Raw genomic sequence first — 17,628 nt, 5'->3', positions numbered from 1 at the left:
GTGGTTCTTCTGCACTGTTGTGGCTTGCATACATGGTCTTTGAGCAGGTAATGCTCTATGTATGCTTATGTGGTGAGCAGTAGATCTTGTGAGCAAGTCCAGAGGTCGGTTGTGGATGATATGTATGGTCACCTGTGGTACTCTTTGTGAGCATTTGTTGGACACAGGTTTGCAGAGCTTATGCATGTATGTTGAGTGTAGTTTGATGCACATTGATTGCTCATTGTATTGAGCTTGCAGGACAATGGTTATTTTGTGTTGATATCCATTGTGCGTCGAAACTCTGGCAAAATTTTCCCAGGAGTTTTATGTGCATAAGTTGATGCGATCCAGGTTGTGATTGCGATTGCACTCAGTGATTACGTGCGGTGTTCTCTGTAGGTGGGAGCTTAGTGCATGTATGCATCGATACCGCACAGTGTGGGCCTGGTGATTAGCTCATGGTTTGACATGCATACAGTTATCTTGGCACACTCACAGGAGTGAATGTTGTGATATATGCTTGTGTGGCTACGAGCTAGGTAGCCGGATTCGAGCACTAATGGCTTGAAGTTTTTCAGCAGATTTCAACTACAGGTTTACAAGTTTACAGGCAGGTTTGAGGGCTTATTTGGGCACATAATTTTCATCCATTGTTTCCTCTTTGCAGGTGTGTTAGAAGCTGGACACACCCTACGGAAATTGACTGCTCGACAGATTATCATTTTTTGTAATTATTCATTTATTGAGAAAACCCGACATTTCACCTTGTAAATATTGGGGCTTACAGAAGTTTCCAGATTGTATACCAGTTTTGACATTTAGATTGAGTAGATGGTTAAGATGGAACATTAGGGTTTGAGAATTGTAAGGTATTTATACCACTTTTTGACCTTAATGGAAGACCTTTTTGTCATTTTAAAAAGTTTTGAAGTCTGTGAGTGAGCGTATTGTGTGCGAGAGAGAGTGAGAGCTTCATCTTGACGCTATGCGCGCACTGGTGGTTGGAATCGAGTGCGGAGAAGTGCAGCGTGTTGCCCTCGACAAGAGCTATGTGCCAATACCTACATTGCGCGCGTACGGTTTGGTTTTGCGATCTCCATCTACGAGCTTCATCCGGTGATTCGGTGAGCATATGTTGTCCGATTTTTCATTGCAGCATATCCACGCGTTCGCATTGAGTAGAGCTACACATTAGGCACTTTAGATTTTGGAAACGATGACCTGCAAATTTCGGCCAGACATACTACGTGATTCTGCACCAGGTGTTTTGGGTTGGGGTTTTGGTTCATAGACCTTAGCGAGAGTGACCTATTGGTGTTAGTAGGGTCTCCTTCAAGTTGTGTGGCGTTTCGAGATTGTTTGATGGGTGTTCGGCTCTAGAAAGCGTTGTAGGAAGTTTCCTCTTATGCACTCTTGAAGGCTGTGACTTAGACATTGGGTAGAGACCTCTCTAGGAATTAGTTAGGAGTCGGTCGAGTGTAGGTTGACACCCTATTCTTGCTTCCACGCGCCTGCAGGTCGAGCTTCGTCTAGCTGACAAATTTTGTTAGGTGAGTTCTCGCTGTGCTGACGTCCGTCGCGGCGTATCCGTCCAACATTGGCACCGTTGCTGTCGGGGACGAAAACCTTAGGTAGGTGACTGAGACTAGTCCTTGAGGATAGGGATTCTTTGGCTTACCAAGAGTCTCATTTTACATTTAGATAGGATCAGAGGGTGAAGGACGCTCTAGGTCTTAGAGGGAGTTTAGGGAGCGTGTGTCTGGCCTAGATCCTTCGACTTAGGTAGATTTAGGTAGAATGAGATAGTTTTAGGTATTAGAAGAGTAGGAGTTGGAGTGGTAGAAGCGGTGAAAGGAGATCTTGAGAGTCCGGAGAGGCCAGAAAGCAACCAAAACACCATTATCACCATTTCACATGATGAGTAGGAGTAGAGTCAGTAGGAGATCATGATTCAGGATCTAGAGCATTTCATGCATGTATACTTGTTTGTTAGATTCATCACAAGGTTGTGAAAGACGTAAAAGTGTGTTTGAAAGCTGAAGTGAAGTCCAAAAGTTACTGTGAGTGTTTCTGATAGAGCTGTAGAGCATCAGGAACATTTCTGTCACAAATGGCATGATCAAACCACATGATGTTGGATTCACAGGAGGCTTTAGGGTCAAGAGAAACTTCAAAAAAAAATCCCTTCTCACCTGTATGAAAGCACAAACCATTATCAATTGGAGCAGTGTGATTCAATTGAAATTGATCCACAAGCATATGGTCATGCAGTTGTGGCTATTCTTTGTGATCATCTAGCATAGAGATTGCACCTCTAGCCTAGCAGGGGAATGTTTTGGAAAATATTGCACGTGGCCTTGCCCATTCCTAATTTGTTTCATAGCTTGCTTACTTTGTGGAATCTTGTGCTAGAGTTAAGATCACAATCTATGGAAAGACATCTCCCTTCATAGAGTCAACAATATCTTGAGTGACATGAAGTTGTCAACATTTGAGGGTTTCTCCCAATTTGTAGCTTGATTGCAAACTGGGAAGCAATCAAGCCTAGTGGGCTTGATTGCTTAATGAGAAACAAGACTAGTGGGCTTGCTTCTCTACCATGTAGTTCTAAACTCAGTGAAGCCAATGTATCAGTGTTAGAATCATGTGGTCTACTAGTACTCTTCACATGAGAGTAAGGAGAGACTAATGTCTCAAGCATCAAAAACATTGAGGCTTGAGGAATAATAGAATGTCCAAGCATATAAAGACTACCCACACCATCCATAGACACAAAGGCTCCGATGATTAGATCTCTTTGGAGTATGATAATTGCGTATTAGGAAGGTCCAACCAAACATTGGTCATTCCTACCATGTGGAGATTGAATCCAAATTGGAGTCTAATATTTGGGCATATTGGAAGCCGACTACACATTGTTCTTTCTTACCACCTCGACGTCGAATCAAAATTTGTTAACCCTCACTGACACACAAACACCCTATCACCTTCAAAGGATACCTTATTATTTATTTAATTGAGTCATGGACCTGGTTGTCGGTCCAATAGGTGTGTAGGTATCATCGATGAGAGGTGCACCACTGTTTGACGGATACGCCGCGACGGACGTCAGCACATCGAGAACTCACCTAACATGTAATGTCAGCTAAGGACGAAGCTCGACCCGCAAGCGCGTGGAAGTAAGCATAAGGTGTCAACCTACACTCGACCGACTCCTAACTAATTCCTAAAGAGGTCTCTACCAATTGTCTAAGTCACAGCCTTCAAGAGTGCATAAGAGGAAACTTCCTACAACGCTTTATAGAGCCGAACACCCATCAAACAATCTCGAAACACCATAGAACTTGAAGGAGACCCTACTAATACCAATAGGCCGCTCTCCCTAAGATCTATGAACCAAAATCCCGACCCAAAACACCTGGTGCAGAAACACGTAGGATGTCTGGCCGAAATATGCAGGTCTTCGTTTTCAAAATCTAAAGTGCCTAATGTGTAGTTCTACTCAATGTGAACACGTGGATATGCTGCAATGAAAAATCCGACAATGTATGCTCACCCAAACACCCGATGAAGCTCATAGAAGGAGCTCGCAAAACCTGACCGTACAGCGCAATGTAGGTATCGGTGCGTAGCTCTTGTCGGGGGCAGCACGCTGCACTTCTCCGCACTCGATTCCGACCACCGGAGCACATGTAGCGTCAAGATGAAGCTCACACACTCTCTCTCTCGTACACAGTACGCTCACTCACAGACTTCAAACTTGTTTTTAAAAATGACACAAGGTTTTTCATTAAGGTCAAAAAGTGGTATAGATACCTTACAATTTCTCAAACCCTAAAGTTCCAAAATCAACCATATACTCAATCTAACTATCAAAACTGGGATACAATCTGGAAACTTCTGTAAGTCACAATAATTACAAGGTGAAAAATCAGGTTTTCCTCAATGAATGAATAATTACAAAAAATAATAATCCTCCGAGTAGTTACTGTTGTGGGGTGTGTCCAGATTCTAACACTTCCCCCCTCCTTGCTCATGTCGTCCCCGACATGGCCCTGATCTGTTGCTTCATCTTATCATTTCCTGCATCTTTAGCGGTGATTCGTACCTGGCATATAGGTTTAACATTGTTGGGCCAAAAATGTCCGTATTCATGGTGAAGAACCCTGTATAGAATGCTTCTTCAAAAGCCTGGTGGTGATAGGATGGTAGAAACATGATCCTTTGATACAACGCATGTATCACCTCCTTGAAAGGCTGACCTGACAGATCATAGGCGCATCTGTATGTATCCTGAAAGAAGAAGATGCTATCAGTCACCTGGCCTGGCTTGAAGGTCTCGAACACTGCTAAGATGGTTCTGTAGATTTTTCTCATCATAATGCATGTAAGGTCAAAACAATTTTATGGTGTCCGTTAGGGTTTTCACCATGTATTGGACACTTATTCTCTCACCTGCCTTCATGCCCGACAGCTTTGGGTAGTTCAGCCAAGTTGGTTGGCTTCTTTGCAAAATTTCTTGTGCCTTCCACGTCCTAACCCTTAGTAGAGGAGAGAAGCTGAGGTCGTCTCTAATATTTTTAGGTGTCTCTACCAAGTGGATTAGGTATTGTGGGTACTTTGTAAGCCAAGCCTTCCTCCACTTTGGCTGAGAATCCACAATAAGCTTAACTCCTTCTGGCTTTGAGGTGTCTGCATTGTAGAGAGGTACAACTGGCTCTTCTCTGATCCGCTTGTTTATTACAGCTGCCTCATATTTCAGCAATGGATATGGAAGAGAGGGTTGAAGCCACTCGCGCCTGAGATTGCTGGCGTCGATCTTCTGAATGGTCATAGATTTGAAGACCCTCTGCTCCCACTCCAAGGCTTCCTTCATGGTTTCTCTGAGCTCTTCTTCTATTGCCTTACGCAAATTTTCCTCCTCTTCTTGTGTTAGATCCTGTGGCTCTTGAGAGGATCCTGCTATGATTTCCTCTTGCATAGGTGTGTCCACAGGATCTACCACATTTTTGAGGTCGATGCCCTCATTGGCGGTTGGCCCTGAGCTTTCTGCCTCTCCTCCTTGCTGGCCTTTCAACTCCTTAATTTTCCTGAGGAGTGTTTGCTTTTCCGCTTCAGCTTGTCCGTCCATATTCACGAGGAGGTCATTAAGTTCGGCGTTTATTCTTTCCGCCTTCTCGAGCTTTATCTTCATGCTTTCCACTTCTTCTTGCAGGGCTTTTTGGCCCTCTTCCATTCTAGTTTGCATGACTATAGAACCTTCAACCATCATCAATCTCTGCTTTTTCTCGAGAGTCAGTTCTTTCTGAAGTTCTTGCATTTGCTCTTCATAGAGTTGACTCTCAGAAATGATTTGAGTCGAGCTTGTAGCTCTGACTCTAGCAGGTGATGCTCGCAGCCTCTGGATGGTTTGATCTTTGACTTTTAGTTGGTCCTTGAGCTCAAGGACTTCATCCAGGCTTGCTTCTTGTTCTATCTGTGCTCTTTCCTTGGCATTCCTCATGGCCTCTACTTCTTTCGTTTCTTCTGCTAGTTGTAGTGTCGGATTATCTCTTTATTTCTCGGCATCTCGCAATGACTTGCTGAGCTGCTGACATTATTCTTTAGTTGCTTGTATTCTTTTTGCTGCTTCCTGATTTTCTTCTTCCATTGCTTGACAGTTTTGTAGAGCCCTTGCCAAGCTGGCCTGTAGGTTGTGGCCTGTAGGTCGGCTTCTCTCTCCTTTTGCCCTTGGCTTTGTGCCTGCAGAGAATGTACTTTCATTTTGATCTTTTCTTCAGTGGCTTTGAGAGTTGTCATTTCTTTCTCTGAAGCCATGGATTGTGCCCTCAATCCGGCTAGCTTTGTCATCACCACGTCCCAGTCATTGGGGGGCGGGTGCAGGTCTACCGTGTCTGTAGCAATTTCTTTTAGCTCCACTAGCATGATGCCTTGCATCTGTTCTTTAGGCCCTGTCCTCGCCAAGTCGAATGCGACTGTGGCGGCTTCTTCCTTTGTATAGCCTGCAGCTAGCAGGTCCAAAAATGCATAATAAGCCTCATCTAATCTTTTTTGCTCAGTTTTAGGCTTGGCCTCTTCTTTTGGCTCAGGTTCTTGTCTTTGCTCTTGATCTTCTGCTTGCCTTTCTTCTTGTCTGTCCTCAACCTCCTTATCTTCCTGTGGAGGGATGCTAGGAGTTGGTGAGGGCGGTGGTGATGGCTATGGGCTGGGTTTAGGGCTATCTGGTAAAGATGCAGGTTTGCCCTTTAAGTCCCTGTCTTCTTTTTTTTTCTTTCTCTTTCTTGGCTCTCTTGCTCATCCAGCAGTTCCTGCCTTATCTGTTGTACTTCCTCCTCTGTGAAAGGGACATGAGGGATGTTTTCTGCTAGAGCATCAAGAATCTCGAAATTCTTGATATAATCTTCAAATCGATCCCTTTGCACTCTTTTGGACGATCCGGACATAGACTCTAGAGATGGCTTCCAGAGCTCGCTTAAATCACCCTTGAGGGCTCTCTCTGCTCGAAAACTCTCCATCAGCCTCTCTATTCTTGCCGCTTTCTGAGACCTCGTTTCTTTGGCCGGCGCTTGAGCAAACTCCTTCTTTCCTTTCTTCTGCTCGGGTTGCTCCTCTTCAACTAGCTCTAGCCGTCTTTTCACTCTCGTAGCCACCCTTGGTGCCCTTTGCGGCTCATCTTCCTTGTCTTCTTTTACTCTCAGCCAATCATTCTGAGATGGGGGGTCAGGCCACCTTCCTTTAGCGTGTCGTGCCCCATAAACCACCTTGGTGATCAGTTCTCCTGGCACTATATATGTTGGCTTTTTGTTGCCCATCTTTACTAAGCTATCATGTATATATGCTGCATAGTTGATTATCTTTGGGGTGCCTTTTTTCATTGCCCAAGTGAACGTTGTGGCAATTGCACCTGGCGGCATCCTGTACTTCTGTGGCCTCTTCGTGCACATGTGGAAGTACTGGTTGTATAACTGGCTCATAATTGCCACTTTTGGGTTGGCAATGTCTTCAAAGGTGTAATTTTCCTTTTTCTCTTTGTACACCTTGACTTCATCCCTTCTTTTTGTTACACTGTCTCCCTCATTGGAGAGGTCTAGTGCATGGGCTACAACCCGCTCAGTGATTATTATCTCTGTTTCTGGTCTCTTGGAAACTTTGAAAGAATGGATTTGCCTCATTTTCATCTGCTCTCCTTTGCTCTCTTGCACTTGAGGGGGGCGCATTAGCAATGTTGCTATTGCCCCTAGGCACTTTTATTTTATTTAATTTTTTTCTTCTCTTATCCCTACCCTTTTTTACCTTTGAATTTGGCCCTTTGGGCTTTTGACCCATCTGCACTCTATCTGCCCACCTTGGCTTGGCTTGGCTTTCCTTGGATCCCCTTCCATCTCCCATCTAGTCTGATTGCACTGCTCTCGTTTGCCCTTTGACCCATGCTTTGTTGGGCCTTATAATGGGCCCTTTGCTCTGCCCGAACATCAACCAGCTCTTGCTTGAACCCCATGGGACCACCCCTTTGCATTTGACTCAGTTTGGGCCCGGCTGCTCTAGCCGGCCACATCCTCTCTCTCTCTCTCTCTCATCTCTCGCAGGACTGATCCCCTAGCTATGCACAGGACCATTAGAAATATTGCTAATGGTGCCTTTCCTTTCCCTTCAAAAAGCCATGGTGGTGTGTGAACTAGCCTACAGTGGGCACCTACCACATCATCACTATCGCTAACGGCTAATAGTCAACAACAGTCAACCGCTGCCCTCAGCGGCGCCGCTCAACCCAGCCTCCTCGCCGCCATGGTCCGCCAAAATCGGCCGAAGCCGTCACCTGCTGCCCTGCTCACATCCCTACCCTTTTTTACCTTTGAATTTGGCCCTTTGGGCTTTTGACCCATCTGCACTCTATCTGCCCACCTTGGCTTGGCTTGGCTTTCCTTGGATCCCCTTCCATCTCCCATCTGGTCTGATTGCACTGCTCTCGTTTGCCCTTTGACCCATGCTTTGTTGGGCCTTATAATGGGCCCTTTGCTCTGCCCGAACATCAACCAGCTCTTGCTTGAACCCCATGGGACCACCCCTTTGCATTTGACTCGGTTTGGGCCCGGCTACTGTAGCCGGCCACATCCTCTCTCTCTCTCTCTTCTCTCGCAGGACCGATCCCCTACCTATGCACAGGACCATTAGAAATATTGCTAATGGTGCCTTTCCTTTCCCTTCAAAAAGCCATGGTGGTGTGTGAACTAGCCTACATCGGGCACCTACCACATCATCACTATCGCTAACGGCTAATAGTCAACAACAGTCAACCGCTGCCATCAGCGGCGTCGCTCAACCCAGCCTCCTCGCAGCCATGGTCCGCCAAAATCGGCCGAAGCCGTCACCTGTTGCCCTGCTCACAGTGCCCGCCATAGCCTCACACCACGAGAGGCTGTTCTTCCCCCTTAGGATACCCACAATGGGCACCACTCCTAGCTCTTATAGACTCACGTTCATTGCTCAAGATCCACCCATGGGTTTATTTTTTCCCACGTGGCAGTGCCTGGGCTTCCAAGCCACATGGGGTGACCAAGACCACCAAACTCTCCATTTAAACCTTTTTTTTAAAACTTCTTCTTGTCACTTTCAAGCATGTGTTACTTGCTGCTCCAAGGCTCGGTACTCGAATCGTAAGCTCTAGCCAGTAGACACGGCTCTCAAATTTAAACTCACCAGCTCTCCCCACATTTAGACTCAAGGCTGTTTGCCAATCAATGCCTCTGAAAATGGAAATTCCCATCTGCAACCTCCTCTCTGCCAAGTATACCCAACTTCACCAGGCCATAATTCAGTGCTTGTGTATCTGTTTGCCAAGTTGTCTATCTCTGCTAACTTCGTATGACGCATACTTTTCTCTAGAGCCCTATTGAGGTCCCAAAGATGCCCATCGGCATGATTCCCCTTCCGGTCCACTTGGCCCATAATTGGCCCCCGAAAAAACTTCTAATGGCCATAACTTGCTATCGAGAGTTCTGATTAGCAATCTGAGAAGACGGGCATGCTCCATAATTTGAGCTCTATGCATGTATCTGCTGACATTTGTCTAGGCCACCTGTCCTCAGCTGCCCTGCCCGTCGGGGATCTCGTAAACCTTCTAACTTTCAACTTCAGTATCTTGCACACCGGGGCTCCCCTTAACGAGCCATCTAGACCGGTTTCTAGAGAACATTGAAAACTACATTCCAGATTACTGACATAGCATTTTGGGTACCTTGATCTCTCATCCCATTTGGACCATCCTTGAGCTCTTTTTGCCTAAAAAACCTCTTTAGACATACATTTCCACTACCCTTTGGCTGCACAGGACCTTGGTACCTGCCCTAGCCTTCTGCACTTCACCTACTTGCAACCTTTACCTGGCATATACCACTTTCTAGTTTGGACCAACTTTGGCTGCCCCAACATCTTCTAGTACTCAAACTACTAATAAGGGCATCCCCTCTCAACCTTTGCCCACCACCACCATCTGCACATCACCCGCCACTAATGGATTGGAGGAGCTGCCTATCTCTACTCCTCTAGCTCCATCTATCATAACTTTTGATCATCATATTGCACAGTAGCTGGCTATAAGCGATTGTGCTCCACCCATCCCGGTCGATGTCCATCTCACAAGTCTCACAACTAATGAATATCATGATGAGAGATATAAAGCGAAAGAGAGAGAGGGAAAGAGAGGAATAGAAAGAGAAAGAGAGAGGGATAGATAAAGAGAGACACACACACACAGAGAGAGAGAGAGAGAGGGAGAAAGAGAGAGCGAGAGAGAGGTAGAGATTTAGAGAGGAAGAGAAAAAGAAGAGAGAGAGAGAGAGAGACAGCCAGAGAGAGAGAGAGAGAGAGGGAAAGAGAGGATAGAGAGAGAGAGAGAGAGAGAGAGAGGGAAGAGGCGTCTGGTTGGAAAACTTTTAACGATACCATTCCTCAGAATGGAGGCAAACATGCGATGCACTGTGAAGGGATGCTACGCAAGAAGCACAATAAAGAATCTCTTCTTCATGGCACTCTACAGAAGTACGAGCACTCTCGCACTGCGCACAACACAAAAATATGGCTGCGTTTACAACCATAACTATTTATCTATAGTCAAAAGATAGCTACATTTACAACCGTAACTATTTATCTATACTCAAAACGATGGCTATAGTATGTAATTGTATATATATTTGTGTGTATATATTTATTTGTTTATGCATGTATGTATGCATTAAGTATTGGAGCATAGCACTCAAAGATTAGACGCTTCCTCTTGGGTATAGTCCCTTTTTAATCGTGGTGTTGCGGTCATGGGTCCACTCCTGCATGGATTACTGCAATGTACCTTTGGTTTTACCACGGTTGAGATTGTGATGATATCTAAAGAGGTTCCACTTGACCTTTGGCACTGCTAGTCCCTACTTAGGTCTACTTGTATGTAAATGTATCTACGTGTTCGTGTGCTACTATACTTGTGTACATATTTATAGATGAGTGAGTAGGAGGGAAAGCTTAATCTTATATTGCTCTTTGTAATATATATGTTAAACGAGAGACCACCTGGTGGGGAGCAGCCAGCTGGCTCTTCTTTTGATTGGTTCACATCCTAGGTGGGCTCCCACTTGGGGTCGACATCGCCTCCAGTAGACCCAAGTCTTGAGTCGGTGAGAATAAGCAAAGAAATAAAGATTGTTTCTGGCTAGTTAACCCTAAACCATGAGTGTCATAGGTTTATTTTTGTTATTTTCATGCATGGTCATCCTACAGGTATTGGGGTGGCAACATGGCAGACGCGGAGTGGGAGTGGGCAATTCAAGAAAAGAGCGATCAAGCTATGATGGTCTCATCATACAGACAACAACGCGAAGCTCGCACCAAAAACACTCCCACGCACTATGGCTCAGGAGGCAAGGGAGCTTGGAAGGACAAATATATACTAAGATTGATTAAATTATAACATCGGTTGGTGATTATTAAAATTGTAGTTGATGATTTGTTATTGTTATTGCTGACTTAGGAAAATATCACTCTTTCTCGATCAACCAGAGAGATGGTCAAGTATCAATAGCGACATATAGAATTTGATACTTGGTGATGGTTGTTCGAAAACAACCACATCTCTCACAAGCAATTCGATGCAGCGGTTGGATCACTACAAGCGGTAAGTTTAAACAAGTAACTTTGTATCAATTGTTTTGAATTGTTGAAAATTGTTTAATTTGGTTTGGGTTTATGTAGATTCAAGGTGATCAAATGTACGTGCCTGTGGATGACGACGAGATAGAGGAAGATTAGATAGAATAATATTTTGTCCAAACTTTCGTAAAGTCCCAATGTGACACAATGTATATATAACTATTTACTTTTTATTGAAACGTTTTTAAATAGTTGATCTTCTACATATTAAATTGTCAAGGTATAGTAAATTCAATTTCAATTCTTTGGTTTTTTTTAATACTGTTCCAAAAAACAATTGATGTTTCACTATTTTATGCAGGTCAAAAATAAACGTGCTCATTTGGGCCACCCAATTTGGATGGCTCAAATGAGCACCTTTATTTTTGAATGGGCATGTAGCGGCAATAAGCACAATAATAGGAGCAGCAACTATTGCGGTAATAGCGTTGTACCTGACGGGCAGTTACATCTCTCATTCTTGCCTCACACTCGAGTCTCTGTGTGTGCATGCCTGTTTAACAACATGGTATCACAGTAGAGCATGCCCAACACCCACCACCCTTCTCTTCACATGCGCACGCTGCCCTTGCTTGTGCGTGCTCGTTGATCCGGACAGCCAGCATGTCACAGCAAGCCCAAGCCCCTGCCTCCCTCATTCCCTCCACAAGCCCCTGCCTCCCTCATTCCCTCCACAGTGAGGAGCTATCACCTTGATAAGCTCACAGGCACCAATTATCTTACATGGGCCACCCGGGTAACCTTGCTGCTGTAACGAGCAGCACTCTGGGATATAGTGAGCGGAATCACTGTCCAGCCCGTCGCTAATAGTCCTAATAGTGCTGATTGGACAGCCAAGGATTTGCAAGCCCAGGCTGAACTCATGTTGCACCTGGCTGATCGTCAGGTCCAAATGGCTAGGCATTGCCAAACCGCAACCGAAATTTGGACCTTTCTACGTGTTGCCTACCATCACGAGGACCTGATCACTCGTGTTACGACCCTCAAGAAACTACTTCTTGTTGTGCTTTCTGAATAGCAGGAAATCTCCACGTTTCTTGATGAATGGTGCACCCTATTGGATAATGCCCTCCTCTTACGCCTTCAATTGGATGAAAGCCTCCAAGCCATGCTACTCCTCGCTGCGTTGCCTTCATCTTGGCGACCCTTCATCACCACTCAAGCTTCAGTGACAAGCCTCACTGTTGAGAAGCTTATCTCTCGCATCCTTCAAGAAGATGCCATGCGAGGCAGTTCGAGTGCACCTGCACCAGCCATACCCTCCACACAATTTGTTCAGCGTCAATCAAATTTCAGAAGGAGGGGCTCTCGCTGCTTCAACAACACATGAAACCCTGCCAATTTCACCAAAATCGCATCAAATGGTCATACGACGCCGGAACGACAAGCGGTTCGACCCACAGGTGGTATGCAGATTATATCGGGATCAAAGGTGAGAAAAATCAGCCCTGTGTCACGAAAATCTCGGGAAGATATAGGCCAGGTAGGCCAAACTCTAGCTCATTGTTCATTTTCACCTTTTGAGAGAGAAGGAGAGAGCTTTTTGACCTAGAGCAAGCTGCCACGTTTCTACCCCATACGGATAGTCGGAGCCAGCATTTCACACCAGATTTCACAAGTATGTTCCTTATGAAGTAAAGGTCAAGTCTATTATGCAAGCGCGAATCATTGCACAAACGGGCGAAGGAATCAAATCAAAGTCAGATCGGGTCAAAGAGGTCAAGGGCCCTTAGAGGCATCCAAACAAAACTTTTTTCAGGCACAGAACACATCAATGTGCTCCCAACAAGGTCAAGAACAAACCCATATGGTCAAATCACAATTTGGTGGTGGTACACCGATCGCGATCAGTGTACCTTACTGACAAAAACTGGGACAGAACATGCAAAACACCTCCCCTCAGCCTCGCCTACAATCTGCTGGTGTAAAAATCAATTTTGGCCTCCATGGTACGATCGCGATCGGTGCTCCCAGATGCAGGTTTTGCAATTTTTGATTTGGCCCAAGCTTGGAACTCAATTAAAAGTACACAGTCTTGAATTTTCAAGGAAAATGCACAAATTTTGCTCATGAAATGGGCCTAATTTGTCAAACACAACCGAAAAGGGAAAATTTGACCTACAACTACCAAAATCTGGTTAAAAATAATGATGAATGGTTTGAAAGGTACACTTGTCTGACTAAGAGTCAGAACAGTTGTAGAAAACCTCGGATGGATCTCAGAATCTTCTGTAAGTACAGATATAGTCATTTCAGTCTCGAATGATCACACAAAGGTAGAATTGGAGCTGATCCAGTGCCAAAACCAAAAGGTCACTTAAGGATGTTCAAGCATCACATGGATATCCAAGAAATGCATGAAAAATGCACAAATGTGGAAAACCTCCTAAGACAGGGTATAAAGTGCCTGATAAGGTCAAAATCAGACAACGGAGTAGGCTGATGGTAGCAGAACCTCATGGAAGCATTGGGAGCTCTAAAACTAACTTCAACTAACTCCAAGATCCAACCAAATTTCATCAAGAAAACCCAATATGGTTAGACTTAGTAAAATATGGTCAAACAGTGAAAAATTGCTCTAAATTGTTCATTTTAAGTCCAAACTTGGAAATAAATCATCACTGGGCTAGGCAGGCATAGGGGTTCATGTCCATCTAGTTTTCACCTAAAAAAGGCCCAGAACACCGATCACGATCAGTGTACCTCAGCTTCAGATTTTGACAAAAACCTATCAAATCCCTTGTATACATCTTGTTCAAGTCACCAACCAAGTTTCAAGCCATTTGGACAACAAAAACTCATAAAAAGTCATAGTCTAGTCCAAAACTTCCTTGTAACCCAAAAATGGGACCTGTAAACTCAAAAGTAGTTCAAATGACACAAAGAGTGGATCAAAATGACCCTCCAACTATCAGCAAGCCACTCATGTGATCAAATCTAATTTTGGCCTCTGTACTACGATCGTGATCGGTGCACCTCAGACCCGGAACTGGCTCAGATTTTTGTCAATCATAGCTCTAGTCTTCCTAGTCCCACTGGTGAAATATGGACAAAAATGGATGAAATTTGTTCAAATTATGATCAGTTTTAACTTTTGAACTGTTTTTTACTAAAAGTCTAAATGCGATTGATTGAGAAGGGAAAATCCTGAAAGCTTGTGATTCTCCTGACACACAATGCCTCGCCAAAAGAAAGAAAGGCAGTGGACAATAGCACCATATGAAGTGTAGGAGCTCACCACAAATGAAAAGGCTCATATCTCGGATGAAATACTTGCTCAAATCCCTGCCCACATGTTCATCTCAAAGTTTAAGGATGCGGATGGTGACTTGGTAAAAACAACAATCATGCCACGAGAGATATGGAACCTCCGCAGAAGGCCGGAGGTAATAGAGGTTGTGCGAGCTGTACACTTGGAGCAATTTTTCAGATTACAGCTATGGGGAACAGATTACATGAGGGCCCATGAGCTCATGAGCTCGATACAATATGATGGGCAGGCAATGGTCACGGATAAGGATGGATCGAAGGTGAAAGTAAAGATCACAAAGGAAATCATCAACGAAGCTTTGCATTTCCTCCCACGGCAACACGATCTGCTGGCAAAGACAAAGTCACTAGATAATGAGAAAGCATTTGTCAAAGCAAAGAGAAACAAATACAAATAGAGTGACATGATATACGGAGAGCTGGAATTGCCGATGAGATTGATCTCCCAGCATTTCAGAGTACAAAAGCGTCCTCGCTACACCGAGCCAATCCTGCACATTGCCGTAGTCATGGCTCTAGCGACGGCAGAAAATAGAACCATTCGCTGCGACTACGGTTCCTACATTTTGGACAATCTGATTGAAGCAAATTTGAAAAGCTCGAAAAAAAACAAAAGTTACATGAATGCAGGGCCGATGCTAACCAGAATAGCATATCAGGCTTTGGGATGATCGAAGATTTGCCAGCTGCCAGCTCTCAAATGGCCCTGATCCAGAAAGCCAAGCTGGTTTCTCACTCCATAAGGACGACCCTCGGCGTGACATCATCGCGCTCAGCAAAGGCCACCAATAAAAGTTCGAGTAATGAAGAAAAAATGGAGACAGATGATGAAGGAAAGTCTCAAGATTCTAAAGACAAAGGGCCCTCAGAGTTTGAGGAAAGCGAGGAGGAAGATTCAACAAAGCCACTCGAGAGAAAAAGAGGGGAGATAAGTGCAGTACCACTGTCGGACCTGCAAAAAGCATATGCGGAAGCTCAAAAAAGAGTCGAGGAAAGACAAACCAAATTACGGGCTGACAGACAGGCTCGAGCAGCTGCAACACAACAGGCACAAAAAAGAAGATTCGAAAGGGAAATGAAAGAAAGGATAAAAAATGCAACTCGCCTACGGGCTGAGAAGCAAAGGTTAGAAGAAGAACAGAAGGCTGCGGAAGTGGACATTTCTTCGCAGTCCACTAAAGGAAAGAAGGAAAAAGAAGCGGCTGATGAGATAAATCAGGTGGATCAGCTTAAGAAGATCCAAAGAGAGAGGAATCTGGAAGCGCGACGGGCAGCAGATCTCACCCACCAAAGAATAATCAGGATTTTAAATAAAAGAAAAGCGAAAGCATCTGCTTCGCAACAAGGGGAAGAGACTTCCAAGAAGAGACATGTATGAGAAGAATCAAGTCCACCTCCTCCCTCGCCCAAATCACCTCCTCCCTCGCCTAGAAAATCGCCTCCTCCATCACCAAAATCTCCTCCTCCTCCCCCTTCTCCATCGAACAAAAAACAGCCAACTCCTCCCCCTTCAACCTCACAAAAGGATTTTATACCACCTACAGAATCCATCGGATACCACGAAGCCTGCCAGTGGCTGGTTTTGATTACAAGCAACTCTACAGGAATTAGAACGGCAATTCCAGTGTCAGCATGTGGTGCTGAATGAAAAGGAAAGGCAGGTACAGGAAGCCCAACAAAAGCAAGCATCTGGGCAAGAAGAGTTAGAAAGCCTGAGGACGCAACTAGAACGCACAGAGGAGGAAAGAGACCTTGAGCGACAGCAGCCTCTGTCTTTGTTCAAAGACTTGGTGGACGTCAGGACAGACTTGACCTCCAAAGAGAAGGAGTGCCAAGAGCTTACGGCAAGAGTCTAGAAAGCAACGGAGCATCTTGCCTACGAGAGTGCAAGATTACAAAGACTTAGCAGTTCCTACAGTACTGTCAAAGGCACTCTGACGACTTTAATGGCGAATCAGGAACCTGCTGGGACATTGGTCTCCACATCTGACGATGCCACAGCAGTGAACACTATAGCAACACTAAAAGCAGAGCTAGAGCAAGAAAAGCTTCAAAGACAGCTGCTTGTATCAGGGATGGTGGCCCAGACGGTGGCAAATGAGCTAAAGTTAAAAGAAATGGAGCAGCAACTAGCTCAAGTAAACGCTGAACTACAGAATCAGAAACAGATCGGTGACACGCTGCTAAAGGAAAAAGAAAATCTGCTTTTTCAACAGCAAATCAAAGCAGACAAAGCCCAGACTCAACCGCAACTGCTGCCCGGACAACAAGCGCCAGATTTGCCTGGAACATCACACCAAGGGCAACAGGAGAAGAAATTTGAAGGGCCCGATCTGGTTATAAGAGATGAACTCAATGAGAGCATTCAGAAAATGCCAGAGGGGCTAGCCAAGGAAATGGATTCAAGGATTTTCCATCCCATGGCGAAGGACCTCAAGGCAAGGTACGTAGCATACCAACACACCTTATCTGAAAATCCATTCAGACAACATCAAGAAGCCCTCGAAGCCGTCCTACGAACAAGAAGTTTTTCAGTGACACTCGCTTCATTAGAGCCACATCAACGGCCAAAGCACTGATCATGCACAAGGGCGTGCAAGGATAAGGCAGGGGGGAGTGTTTGGCGGACGAAGCAACAAGCGGCCATTGCCAGAAGGACCATATTTTTCTGAGAAACCATTGTAAAATTCTTTTGTAAAGAAGCATCTCTAAGCCGGGAAATTGTCAAAGGATGTATGATTATTCTTATGGGAGCAATTGTATATTAGAGAGCTAGTTAGAGGTTTGGGAGCTTGTGGCCGGACAAGCCATTTTGTAAAGACCTAATCTATAAAGGTCATTTTTTGTAAGTTTAAGAGATCTTTTAATGGAGAACTGAGAAGACAGCGTACGTTTGAGAGCTCCTTCTTGTTCAAACTTGTAATCTTCGCCATAGCGGCTACGGTAATCCAAATTCAGATTTGATTATTGCATTGTGTTCCTCTCCTCTTGCTCTTTCATTCAAGATTCGGTGTAGGTTTTCAACTACGAGTTTGAGGCCTTAAATCGCTGTTTTGAGTATCTATATGCGTGTTTTATGTTGTTTTGACCCTAGGAGGGGCTTTAGGGACCCTAAAATGACCCATTAGGATCACCTGTTCGCTGTTTTTGTTGACTTTGAGATGAACGATCCCGATCGTT

The sequence above is a fragment of the Adiantum capillus-veneris genome, chromosome 18 (genome assembly GCF_014529385.1).
Source record: "Adiantum capillus-veneris isolate H3 chromosome 18, ASM1452938v2, whole genome shotgun sequence".
Taxonomy (NCBI): Eukaryota; Viridiplantae; Streptophyta; class Polypodiopsida; order Polypodiales; family Pteridaceae; genus Adiantum; species Adiantum capillus-veneris.
The sequence above is the reverse complement of the archived record's forward strand: the minus strand, read 5'-3'. Positions refer to the sequence as shown.